Raw genomic sequence first — 11297 nt, 5'->3', positions numbered from 1 at the left:
AAATTTTGGAGTTGGTCCCAGCGACGTACCATAGACTTGCTCGGATTCAGCTACCCAGAGGAGGCTTGAGGCATAACTGCACAACGTCTGCAGTTCTGAAGTCCCCTTCTATCTTATCTTAGCTATGTATTATCATTCAAACAACTTGAATTTTATTCAGACCTTTATTTGTATTATTCTAGAAGCTCGTGCACTTGTGACACCACATTCGGGGATGTATTTGGATGATTCATTTGTTATGGTCTTCCGCACTTTATTTCAGTAATGGACTTCTATTTAATTTATTTTGTTTAAAAATGGTTAAGATTATTCTAACGTTGACTTGCCTAGCAAGTGAAATGTTAGGCGCCATCACGGTCCCGAAGGTGAAAATTTTGGGTCGTGACAGTTGGCTACCCTGGTCGGTCTGAGAAAAAGATCCCAACTTTCTCTTTTTTCTTTTCACGGTGCCTCCCTCTCATCTTTTCCTCAATGGAGCAATAGGCTTTCCCGGTTCTATTCAGTTGTCTTCCGGATCCTCCTCAACCCAAGCAATTTGGCACAACTCATAAATCCGATACTCCCTCAGTTCATTGATGAAAGTCTCACCAACATTGAGCTGGATACCATCAAGAATGGAGGCTATCATCTGAGCTCTCGTTATTGGTACATTCCATATGTTTCCCATAGGAGAGATGCGACTACATATGATGGATAGCCATATCTTTGTTTCGGCAGTGAATTCTTTGGATATGATCACTCTCTTTTCAGCTGCCCATTAAACATCTGCACCTGGGCACAATTTGGAGACCAACCACTCGCTTGAGGCACAATCTTTCTCACGGAATGGTTCCATGTCATGGTCCTGCAGGTGATAGATTCGATTCACAGCTTCAGCTCCGAAATTCACCATTTTGCCACGAATCTTCATGATTGGCTTTCTTAACTTGATGGTTGGAAGGTTAGCATAGAATTCCCTCACCCATTGCTCATTGGCTTTGCAAGGTTGAGGGGAAAAACAAGTCCATCCCATGTCTACAAGCCTCTGATGGAACTCGGGAAGACATTCCGGGACCATTTCCAGTAATATACTATTTTTCGGGAGCACTTTCTCCGAAATCAACTCGGCGAAGTACCGTTCCTGGCATTCCAATAACAAGAACCGGTGTTGGTCATAGTTCTCTTCTACTCCCAAAGGGTTGTCATGCGCGAATTCGTCAGAGTTCGAGCTCATATTCAGCTTATGGTACCTGTAAACAAAGTAGTGGAGTGAAAACATGGTATGGCTATGAAATATACTGCAAAATGAGTCCAATATGCCAAAGAAATGATTGGACAGATAAAATCCAGCCTTAAAAAAGAATTTCAGATTTTCAGTTCGGGAGAAGTCTGCTCTCTGATGTCGCAATTACGATATTTTCCTCGCAATTGCGAAAGCAATAGACATTTCCAGTGTTCGCAATTGTGAAGGTTTCCAGAGCTGACTGTTTTCGCAATTGCAATCACCTCTTCGCAAATGCGCAGAGGCTATCGCAATTGCGATCTCATCGTCCCCAGCCACCCTCTCTCACAGAGCAGTCCCAAGCCCCAAAAATTTTGAACAAAAGCACACTTTCAGAGAACTCAATCAGTTTTTAGGCATAAAATCATACAATAAACTTCACACACAGCCACGAATTGAAGAAATTTCAATAGTTCGGCCAAGAATTATATTCGGGCCTTTCATCGAACACATTAAAGGCACAAGATGCGTTTCACATCTTAACAAGCTATGGGTACTCATACTTCCTCATTTTTAAGCAAAGAAAGAATCTCACAATCTTAACCAATCCTCACCCGGAAGTTACAACAACATTTAACACAGAAGAGAAAGATCAATCTGAACCCTAGTTTTTGAGAGCACAAGGAGAGAAGAACAAGAAGAAAATGATGTTATAGAACATAAATGGCACAAAATTAAGCTTTCATACCTAGATGCTTGCAATTAGGAGTGAAAATGGTGGAACTTGAGAGTTGGGAGAGTGAGGAAGATGAAGGTCCTTTAATTATTGAGAGCCCCAAATTTTCTGACTTTTGTTCAAAATGAAACAAAGTTACCCATTTAAGACCTCTAATGTCGCAATTGCGACAAAGAGCTCGGAATTGCGAAAGATGAAAAGTTCGCAACTGTGACTCCAACTTCGCTTTTGCGGTAGGCTCCAAGTTCTCAAATGCGAACATATGTTCGCAAATACGACAACTGAGGCCTAGACTGTTATTTCTTCACTTCTCAATCTCCTTGCTTGTTATCCCAAACACTTCTAAACTTCCTTAAACTTGGTAGATTGATCAAAAATAATAAAATAAACTATTCTAAAGAGAAAATTTGAAAAACAAAAATAATTTTTTTTAAAAATGACAAAAAAATAAAAACGATGGGTTGCCTCCCACCAAGAGTCGTATTTAATAACGTGGCACCAAGCGAGTCAACTTTACCACTTTTATCTCCACTTGAAGGATATGAACTAGGAACCTAACTTGAAATCAAGTTTGTGACCACGCGAAAGAGGGTGGTAAATAGATGATCAAGCCAAACTTTAATTTCTTTATTTTGCATTTCTTGGCTTTCATGTGAGGAATGTCATTTTGCCTTCTTGAATATGTAAATTGCAAAATGTATGGCTCTTGTTTTTCTTCTTTGCACTTCCATATGAATTTGCACTGCTCAATTCCCATATCACCATGCAATTCCAAAGTTGAAAAGTGCTTGGAAGTAATCACTTAAATATGTCAATTACACCTAAACCTTGGTTGATCTTAAGGTAGCAGAATCGCCCAACACCAGAGTATCTATTTCATCATCCAAGCGCACATGAAACCAACGAAGCAACACCATACCATACCAATCACATTCTATTTTTTCAGCCAACTTTCCTTCACAAACACTAAACCTCCATCAACTTTCTCTTAGAAATATCATTTACCTCTTTAACATCATCACATTCCTTGAAATGTTCAATTTTTGCAACATCCCCTACTAAGACACTTTCAATCTCGGCAACCTTCATCAACAGAAGATTCCTTTCACATATAAGAGCTTCATTTTCATTCTTTAAGTTACTGATCAGTGATGTAACTCTAAGAGGAAGTTCATCATCTACCCATTCCCAAAACTTACATTTATGTCCCTGCGCAGTAATTAGAATAAAATTATCGAGAATTGTCGATCATAAACCTAAAAAAAAATACACAAACAAGTTTTATAAAATTTACCTTAGGCATTAAACACTTGTTAAATCATCTCTCTTCATTTATTGGAGTCCAAGCAGTGAATTGGCTAGCAGCAACTTCACAACAGCATTTCCTCCTCGAACCATATGATGAACTCGAAGATCCCTGGCTCATATTTTGGGAATTGAATGGTGAAAGATGGATGAGACACAAACCCTAACTTGGTCTTCCAGGATTACACCAGAATTAGCAGTAAATCTATGAGTAGCTTGTTGAGATCGAGAAGAAGATATATCCCTAATTAATAAGTGAAGTAAAATTAAGGTGTTTTTAAGAAATGGATTAAGTTATACGGGTAGGGTAATTGATCGATTAATTAAATCTGGTTTGGTTTGGATTAAAAGGTTTGGGTGTGAATTAAAATACCGCATGTAAAATTTTGAGTGGATAACCTATCCATTGAGCCGTTTAAAAACAAGGGAGTATCTAGGGGTGGGCATAATACCGGCCGAACCGTGAATTTTGATTTTTCGGTTTCGGTTTAATCGGTTTTTCGGTCAGTGCACGGTTTTTAAATTATTAATTTTCGGTTTTTCGGTGTGGTTTACGGTTTTGGTATTTCGGTTTTCGGTTTAACCGAATAACCAAAATTTTGGGTATTAGTTATTTAGTTATTACCCATTTTAGGCTGAAGCCCAATATCTATTTGAACTTTGAAGCCCAATTTAGTTTATTCAAATCCAAACTTATTGATAGTCTGTCTCTGTCTAATACCCAAAGTCCAAACCCATTGATTACAACTCACTAAATCACTAATACACATTACACTTAGTCACTTCCCATTTTCCATTTCCCAAACCTAAATAAAGAATTAGATTTAGGGTTCTTAAACCTATATCAATTGAAAAGTTCGCCTCTTCGGTTCTTGCTGTGCGACTGCTGCGACTTCTTCTGAGTTCCTGCGAGTTCTGCGCCTTCTTCCTCAACTCAACTGTGACGCCTTCTTCCTCAGCTCGTCGCTCATCTTTCATTCTCAGGTTAGTGGAAGTTCTTCTGAGTTATGAATAAAGAAAATGTCTTAATCTTTTGTGTACACCAGAATCGTCCCGTGTACTTTGACCAGATTTGCATTTTAATTTCCTGGAGCCAGTAAACAACTCCTTTCACCTATAAAATAACCATTCTAGAACCTGCACTTCTCCCTACTTTTCAATCCTATAAAGCTCCAGCTAATTACTCTTTACCTCATTTATATAAGTTCCGACTGTCTATCTATTTGGAGTGACAGTCCCTACAGTTGAACTTGAACTCCAGTTTTCTAAATTGTCTCAAGTTTTTTTGCTTCAAAAAACTGGACTTTCAAAGAGTTGCATTACCCTGACCCAATGAAAACATACAAAAATATAGAAATCGTAGAGATGATGGTTAGGGTTTGAGAGGAAGAAGATAGAGAGAGAAATGAGAGAACCGATTTTTGTTCTCTGTAAAAATCAATTGAAAAATCAGAGATGCTATTACAGTGTATATCTCTATATAATGGACTAATCTGTACATTAAATAAGAGGCCCAAGTTGGCCCAAGTTATACTTTATGTTTGGGCCGATGATAAGTAATCCTTGATCTCAACACCCAACTTATATAAGCACTCCCATCTCAAAACTTCCCAAAAATTCCAGCAATAATATTATTCTATAAGGCTCTCAGTCTTTCGCAACATTTGAAAATCCAAATTTATTTAACAATTCAAAATTAAACTTCAGTATGACGTTTTTCTATCAAACTAACTTTTTAATCATTACTTATTTATTTTCTTCCACTACTACTAACAGGATACAAAAGTCAAATTGAGGTATTTAACTCCCTATCAACTCAAACGCCAACATATACCATGTAATTATACTACTCTCAAGTTACATTATAAACAATTATGTCTAACACTTATTCAAAGTAACTCATTCTAATGTCTCTATTTTCATTCGATTTTCTATAGATGGCAGAAGTTGAAAGTAGAGTAAGTGGGGTGGGTTCATCTGAAAGCGAAATCACATCTTCACCTACAAATTCAGTTGAAACTAGTCAAGGCCAAAAAAAAAGAAAATCTGTACAATGTAGATCAACTGCTTGGGATCATTTTGAAAAGTTTAAAGATGATAATGGAGGTGATAGAGCAAAGTGTAGATATTGTGGTCGTGATTATAAGGCTGATTCACGATTGAATGGAACAACATCATTGAATACTCATTTAAAGAAGTGTCCAAAAATACCACGAAAAGTTGATAATACTCAAACACAATTGTGTTTACAAAAGGATGGGCAAATTAATGGTGTGGTGCTTTGGAAATTTGAACAAGAACTAGTTAGGAGGGCTTTAGTTGAGATGGTAATTACGGAGGAATTACCTTTTAGTTTTGTTGAAAAGAAAGGCTTTACGAAGTTTATGAGCATAGCCCAACCTCTATTTAATGTTCCTTCTCGTAGGACAATTACAAGGGATTGTTTTCAAGTTTACAAGGAAGAAAGGCTTACACTAATGAAAAATTTCAGAGAAGTAAAACCAAAAATTTGCCTTACCACAGACACATGGACTTCATTACAAAGAATTAACTATATGTGTTTGACGGGTCATTTTATTGATAGAGATTGGGTGTTGCATAAAAGAATACTAAATTTTTGCCCTATCTCTAGTCATAAGGGTGACGAAATGGCAAAAGTTATTGGTAATTGTTTGCTTGAATGAAAATTGGATAAGGTATTCACTGTTACTGTTGATAATGCTTCTTCGAATGATGTCACGGTCAAAGAATTGTCCAAACAACTAGATATGTGGAAAACTAATTCGATGAGTGGTAAGCATCTTCATGTGAGATGCATGGCTCACATACTTAATCTAATTATGCAAGATGGTTTGATGGAAATTGATGTTTCTGTAAAACGTGTTAGACAAGCTGTGAGGTATGTGAGATCATCTCCGCAAAGGTCCTTAAAGTTTAGGGAATGTTGTGCACATCAAGAGGTAGAATGTAGCAAAATATTGTGTTTGGATGTTCCTACAAGGTGGAATTCCACCTACTTGATGTTAGAAACGGCACAAAACTTTGAGAAGGCCTTTGACAAGCTTCATCTTTTTGATGATGGATTTTCTACTCATCTTTGTACGCATGTTTGTGAAGATGGGAATATTGCAGGTCCATTTGTATGTGATGATTGGGTGAATGTGAGAAACGTGATAAAGTTTCTTGAAAGATTTCACGAGCTCACCGAAAAAATTTCAGGTTCACGTTATGTTACTTCTAATTGTCATTTTGAGGATATATGTGAGCTTGATAGTCATTTGAAAGCTTGTTTAGCTAGTGATGATACTAATTTGAGTAAGATGTCAGGGAAGATGAAAGAAAAGTTTAAAAAATATTGGGGTGAACCGGAAAAGATGAATAAAATGATATTCATTTCTTCTGTATTAGATCCTCATAATAAATTAGAGTATGTTGGTTTTGCACTTGAGAAAATGTTCGGGGAGGGACCAGGGAAGAAATTATCTGCCGAAGTGGATGCTTATTTAAATTCTTTGTTTGGGGAGTATAAAAAAAATACTCCAAAGGATGTTATCTTCAATCATCTCCATCTAAATCTACTTCATCTTATGACACATTTGAGCCATCTAGTGAAAATGTGAGAACAAAATCTGTGAGAACAAAGCAATTGTTGAAAAGGCAAAAGGAAGACTCTAGAAGTGTAGGTGCTAAATCTGAGTTGGAAAGATATATTGGTGAAGGACAAGAGCAGTTGTCTAATGATTCTAATGACTTTAAAATCTTAGATTGGTGGAAAATTAATGCGCCTCAATTTCCTATTCTATCCGAGCTAGCTCATGATGTGTTAGCCATTCCAATTTCAAGTGTTGCATCGGAATGTGCATTTAGCACTGGTGGCCGCATTCTTGATTCATTTAGGAGTTCATTGACTCCTCGGTTGGTGAAAAGTCTTATTTGTGTTCAAGATTGGTTTAGATGTGAGGGTACTCCTATTAATGTTGAAGAAGATTTGGAGTTTCTTGAGCAAATTGAACTTGGTAAGATTTTACGCTATATGAGTGTTTTATTGAAAATTAGTTTACTTTGTAAGTTTAATTGACACACTTTATCAAATTATATTTAGATATGGCAACGAGCGGAAGAGAAACTTGCATTGTTGAAAGATATAATAGCATTGTTGATGCATAGTTTGAACAAGTGGTAAGTTTAAAGATTTGCTTGTTTTATGATATTATTTTGTTATTTATAATTAAAAATATTTTATTAACTTGTGAAATTTTCTATTTTTTTTTGTAGGTTTAACTATGCCTCGTGGTCATAAAGCTAGATCGCCTATTTGGTAATATTTTGAGCTAGTTAAAGTAAATGAAGAAGCCCGCAAAGCAAAGTGCCTTCATTGTGGCCGAGTTTATAATTGTCATCCAAAATATTATGGCACTTATGGCTTAGTGAAGCATATTAAGAAGTGTCTTATTCCTCATCCAATGATTCGTATTTAAGGCTTTAAGTATCATTTTCTAGACTTACTTTGTGGCTTGTGGCTTGTGGCTTGTGACTAGTTTGCCACTGTTTTGTTGTTTGGTGATGGTATTTCTAGACTTATTTTGGACTTTGGTAGCTGCTAGATTTGCCATTCTATTAAACTGTTTTGGACTAGTTTGCCACTGCTGGACTGTGCGGTATTTTGCTACTTAGGTGTTCTGTTTGCACTGATGCCACTGAAGGCCTCCCTGCTCTGTGTGTGCTTGTTCTCTATAGTCTATTCTCGGTTTAATTTATAGTGTTGTTTCAAATTAGAGTGTTATTGTCAGTAAAACTTGTGTGAGACTACCGTCTACCACTGTCTTTCTCTGTTGCTGGGTTGGACGAACAACTAAATGACAATTTGCTGGGTTGTCTTTCTCAAAAGTCAAAATGACAATTTGCTGTTGGGCTGGACGAAAAACAAATAAATTCCAGCTTTGTTTATTGATGTTCCTACCAACCGTAAATACTTGTTGTTCCTACAACCGTTTAAAATAGAAAAAATAAACCGGAAATAACCGAACCGAACTTTGAAAAAACTGCACCGAACCGTAAATACTTTGGTTTGATTTGGTTATTAATATTACAAAACCGAAAACCGATAAACCGAACCGTACTTTCATAATAACCGACCGAACCGACCGACGCCCACCCCTAGAGTATCCGAGGGGGGGGGGACCTTTTCCGTTGCAGATAAGTATTCATATTTTTTTAACATGTGATTCTCACATTCAATCACTCTTCATTTAAAATCACTTTTGTAATACTTTGTAAATATTAAATTAATTGTTCTTTACCTAATCCCTCATTTATTTGATCGAGTCCATCAGAATCACATTTTATGGATTTTGAGGGATGTCTAACCCCTTCCCCTTGATATAATTTGAACCTTTACCTTGAATCTCAATAATTTCGCAGACTATGATCTAAGCGTACATTACATAATATAGTGTAGGTGTCTTAGTATACCTTAAATAATATGTGACAACTTTAAACTCTAATTAACCTTGTAGAGTACTATAAGTTGTATATTATTTTGACTTGTGCAAAATATGATGCAACAATGGGCACGACTTATTACTTTCTTTGCTTCAAGAGGTACAACTTATTGTAGAACTAAGGGGTTCCAGCAAAATATTTTCTTCTTGGTAAAGGATCACAATTTGTCTCACATCGTAATCCTCTTTTTTGCTGCGAACGACGAGATGTATTAAAGCAGGAAATTAAAGAGTGTTACTAGAACATGAAACAAATCTTAACGATATAGCTCCTAACAAGTCTTTGCGATAAGTAATGAAAGTAAATAAAGGCATTGTGCTCCAAAAGATGTCTTCCCGTTCAGCATTTCCTTCCAGTATCCATGTACTTGCATAATTTACTAAAATATGGGCAACTGAGTTAGCTTCACGGTATATGTGATTGACTGGTGGCTAGTCCATTGCTACGATGAGGAACATGTAATCATATAGTAAATTTGTGTAAGCATTATTAATCATATGGGATTTTATAATTATGGACAATACCTGACATTCATTTTTCACTATCAGTGGCATTAAGTTCTTAGTAAAGGTCAGCTCCGATCCTTTGAGTAGGGCTGTAAGTTCAACTTGGAGTGGCGTAGTTGCCACAATGCAACTGGAAAACCTTGCTATCCAACTTCCATGGGAATCCCTAATGATTCTTCCTGCTCTTCCTTAGTTGAAGTTTTTTCTATGTGCACCATCTATATTGAGTTTATAGATGTTTAGTGGTGGTGGCTCCCACCGTACTTGAATTCTTGTGGTTTGTTGCTGAGCTGCATGTTGGTTTGTGAGGCATAGGTATTCAATTACTTGGGCAATTGGTGTGTTTCTAGTGATGGTTGCGGTTGTTTTTTTTTAACAAGTTATTATTGAGGTGTAACCAAATATACCATAGAGTAATGGGGGTGATAATGGACAATGGGACTTGAATTTGGTTTGGTAGAGTTGTTGAGCTATTGGAAGTACATAGTTCTCTAACCCACGAACTGAAATTTGGTGGATCAAAGTCTATATGCAGAATGTTCCAGATGGTGTTGCTTCATGGGCAATGGAGGAAGATGTGTTTTGTATCTTCCACAACATTGCAGTGGGGACAAAGAGGGGATGGAATTATTTTTCTGTAGTATAGCATGGATGTTGTAGGTAAGCGCTTTATGATTAGTAGCCAAAGGAAGTGTTTCAGTTTATTATGGTAGTTGGCTTTCCATATCCAAGTGTGTTTGAACTCCCTTGGTGTTTGTGTAGATAGGCATTGCCTGATTAAAGAGTAAGCTGACTTGGTACTGAAGGAGCCGTCAGTGGTTGGTTTGCAGAATGGTAGGTAGGTGCTGTGAATTAGTGACCGAATGTCTGCAGGAAGTTCGAAGGATAACTGGCTTAGGTCCCAAGAGCTTCTTTGTAATATATGTGAGAGATTTTCCCCAAATCTGCATTTGTTACTAGACCTTGGATGAGAGCCTCTAGGGGTAGCTGGGCAATGATCCAGTTTTCCTTCTAAAGATTAATATGGTTGTCATTTGCCACATTCCAAGCTAATCCTTTTGCAAAGAAGGGGTGAGCTTTAGCAAGGCTCTTCCACACATAAGAGTCAACTGTGTTTGCGATAAAATCTTTATGTTTCTGTCTTGCCAGATATGTTTGACCTACCACCTGTGCCCTTAGGCTGTTTGGGCTATAGTAGAGGCACTAAATGATATTGTAAAGAAGAGCTAGGTTTTTTCTCTTGGAACTGACAAGACCCAGGCCTCCTTCTTATTTTGGGGATATTACAGTATCTCGATTAAAAAGGTGAACCCTTCTTTTTTCTGCAGTTGATCCCCATGGGAAGTCTCATTGAATGCGGTCTATATGTTTTCTAGTAGACGTAGGTAGGTAATTGAGTTGCATTGAGTGTGTTGGTATAGCTGACAGAACTGACTGAATAAAGGTGGTTCTTCGTGCTTGGGTTAGGAGCTTTGCTTTCCAACCTTTTAGTCTTGTATTTATTAAATTAAGGATAAATTGATAGTCAGAGCTTTTTGGTTATAGATTGGTAATTGGGAAGCCAAGATACTTTCCTACATGGTTTGTTGTCTTAATGTTTAACATTGTGGAGAGCGTGCTCTGGGTGTTACTATCCACATTCTTTGAGAAGAGGATTTTTTATTTTTTAAAGTTTATCTGCCCCCTTGGCATATGCCACGAGAGGGTTCAAAGAAATCTGTCAGTTGACCATTGACTATGATAGAGGTATATGATGTTGAGATGTAATTCATAATTAGTGTGATCAATTTGACTGGAAAGTTGAGGGCATGTAGGGAGTTTAGAATAAACGACCATTCCAGGCGATCAAATGCTTTTTCTAAGTCTAGTTTAAGCATCATTGTCCCTTTGGATCATGAATTATTTTTAAAGGAGTGAATAGCTTCCTCAACTATTATTATATTTTCAATAGCATGTCTTCCCGGAATGAAGCTACACTGATTAGGGCTAATTATTTTATTAAGGAATGGTCGTATCCTATTAACAATAATTTTGGTAATTGTCTTGT

The 11297-nt window shown here is 37.0% G+C and overlaps 1 long non-coding RNA gene across 2 annotated transcripts; it reads left to right on the top strand.

The window, feature by feature from the left end:
- The first annotated feature begins 3945 nt into the window (after positions 1-3945).
- LOC107768172 (uncharacterized) lies at positions 3946-7886 on the top strand. 2 transcript variants are annotated; one of them, XR_012698858.1, is made up of 5 exons: positions 3946-4226; positions 5019-5079; positions 5180-7258; positions 7345-7421; positions 7518-7886. It is a non-coding gene; the product is annotated as an uncharacterized LOC107768172 (long non-coding RNA). The 2 variants fall into 2 exon arrangements; XR_012698857.1 differs by lacking the exon at positions 5019-5079.
- Positions 7887-11297: the final 3411 nt, after the last annotated feature.

This window comes from Nicotiana tabacum, chromosome 2, assembly GCF_000715075.1.
Source record: "Nicotiana tabacum cultivar K326 chromosome 2, ASM71507v2, whole genome shotgun sequence".
NCBI classification, from domain to species: domain Eukaryota; kingdom Viridiplantae; phylum Streptophyta; class Magnoliopsida; order Solanales; family Solanaceae; genus Nicotiana; species Nicotiana tabacum.
Note: the sequence above shows the minus strand (reverse complement) of the source record. Positions and strands in the feature narration are given on the sequence as shown.